The sequence below is a fragment of the Cebus imitator genome, unplaced genomic scaffold, assembly GCF_001604975.1.
Source record: "Cebus imitator isolate Cc_AM_T3 unplaced genomic scaffold, Cebus_imitator-1.0 Scaffold372, whole genome shotgun sequence".
NCBI lineage: Eukaryota > Metazoa > Chordata > Mammalia > Primates > Cebidae > Cebus > Cebus imitator.
Window position 1 is genome coordinate 894,478 of NW_016107687.1, and position 2,532 is coordinate 897,009.

Genomic DNA, 2,532 nt, shown 5'->3' on the forward strand with positions numbered 1-2,532 from the left:
TCCTGCCTCAGCCTCCTAAGTGGCTGGGATTACAGGCATGCGCCACCATGCCCAGCTGATTTTTTGTATTTTTTTTAGTAGAGACGGGGTTTCACTATGTTGGTCAGGCTGGTCTCAAACTCCTGACCTCAGGTGATCCGCCTGCCTCAGCCTCCCAAAGAGCTGAGATTACAGGTGCACCACCGCGCCCAGCCCACAGTTTGTTTGTTTTAAAGAGATGGTCTTGCTCTGTCATCTAGGCTGGAGTACAGTGGTATGATCATAGCTCACAGTAGCCTCCAACTCCTGAGCTCAAGGGACACTCCCACCTCAGCCTCCCAAGAAGCTAGAATTACAGCCATTAAGTCACTGTGCCTGGCTCTTTTTTTTTTTTTTAAGTTGTAGTTAAAAATACTTGAAACTTACCATCTTAACCACTTTTACATGTACAGTACAGTAGCATTAACTACATGCACATTGTTGTTCAACAGGTTTCTAGAATGTCTGCATCTTACAAAACAAGCTTGCTTTCTACCTCTTAACTGAAGAACTCCCCATTTTCCCCTACTCTAGCCCCTGGGAACCACCATTCTACTTTCTGCTTTCACAAGTCTCAAACAAATAGAATCAGAAAGCATTGTCTTTTAATAAGTGCCTTACTTCATTTAGCATAATGTCCTCTAGGTTCAACCACATTACAGCATATGACAGGATTATTTTATAAATAAGGCTTAGTATTCTATTGTATGTATATACCATATCTTATTTGTCCATTTATCTGTCAAAGGAACTTAAGGTTGCTTCAAATTCATAGTATTTTTATTATAACTTATCAAGATCAACTCAACAGTACCTCACCACAAGAGGTTTATAGCATTTTCAAATGCTATAAACATTAATACTTGTCAAACAGGCTGCTTTCACTTTTGAGAACACAGCACTCTTAGAAAAGGTGGACTCATGCCTGAGAAGAGTGAGTGGGACAAAAAACATTGCTATGGCTGCTCACATCTAGTAAGAGGGATAACCAAGCAGAGCTAGACCAAAAGAGAATTTTAACAGAAAATTCCACAAAAAGTGTTGTCAGACATAAGGCATATGAAAAAGGGAAAACTGAGGTTGCTTATCTTTCACAATACAATTGTTAAATAGAAAAATAATTTTGCTTCATTTAGTAATCAGGAAGAACATTTGCTGTAAAGGGAATGGTCTAGTTCTACTTTTGATGAGCGCTAAGATCATGAGAATAATTCGTAATTTATTATTTTCATTAAAATATTAGTTTATGCCAGGCACAGTGGCTCACGCCTGTAATCCCAGCACTTTGGGAGGCTGAGGTGGGCAGATTACGAGGTCAGGAGTTTGAGACCAGCCTGGCCAACATAGTGAAACAAAAATTAGCCAGGCACGGTAGTTCGCATCTGTAGTCCCAGCTACTTGGGAGGCTGAGGTGGGAGAATTGCTTAAACCCAGAAGGCAGAGGTTGCAGTGACCAAGATTATACTACTGTACACCAGCCTGGTCAACAGAGTAAAGACCCTGCAAGACCCTGTCTCAAAACAAAAACAAAAAAAACCACTGAAAGATAGCTGAGTTCACGGACTGAAGACTTAATACTGTTAAAATGTCCTCACTACCCAAAGCAATCTGCCAAGAAGTGGTGTCTGCTGCTCTCTTGCCTCTCTTTGGTATTTGGCTGCCACTACCTGTGAAGGGACCCTTCCCCGTTTGCAGTACCCAGACCAGGGTGATGTAGTAGTGTTCAGGGACATGGTGAAGGTCATAACAGTGAATTATAACACATATGGGTTTCTGGGCGAAGGTGCCAGGAAATTTGCATTTTCCAACATACCTCAGATTCAATTAAAAAAACCCTTGGATGCAAATCATGATGTTTAAGAACACGATATCATCACCCTTCCTACAATTCTATTTATATTATGAAGAGCAGGTCCTGGTAGATACAGAGATCAAGGTGAGTAAGGAGATCATGGAACACATCAAAAAAACCATTGGGAAGAATAAGGTCATGCTCAAGACCAACAGGAGCAGGAGAAAAAGCAGCTCTCTCACCCAGATCATTTGGCTTTCAAAGTATTTTTTCTGGGACTCTACCGGTAAAGTGAAAGGGCAAATGTCCTACCCGGGCCTAGTGGCATTACCCAAGAAGACAGGGAAGTAGATAGCAACACTGAAAGCCAGTGCCTAAGGTCCAAGGCCATTGTGGGCTACAGTAATTGATATGGGGTTACCCAGGCTACAGATAAGCCCCTAGTTCTGGCCAGGCACACGGGCTCACGCCCATAATCCCAGCATTTTGAAAGGCTGAGGTAGGTGGATCACTTGAGGTCAGGAATTCGGGACCAGCCTGGCCAATATGGTGAAACCCATCTCTACTAAAAATACAAAAATTAGTCAGGCATGGTGGTGGGCACCTGTAATCCCAGCTACTTGGGAGGCTGAGGTGGGAGAATTGCTTGAACCTGGGAGGTGGGCATTGCAGTGAACTGAGATCGTGTCATTGTACTCTGGAAATGTCTTTGGAATAAAAGG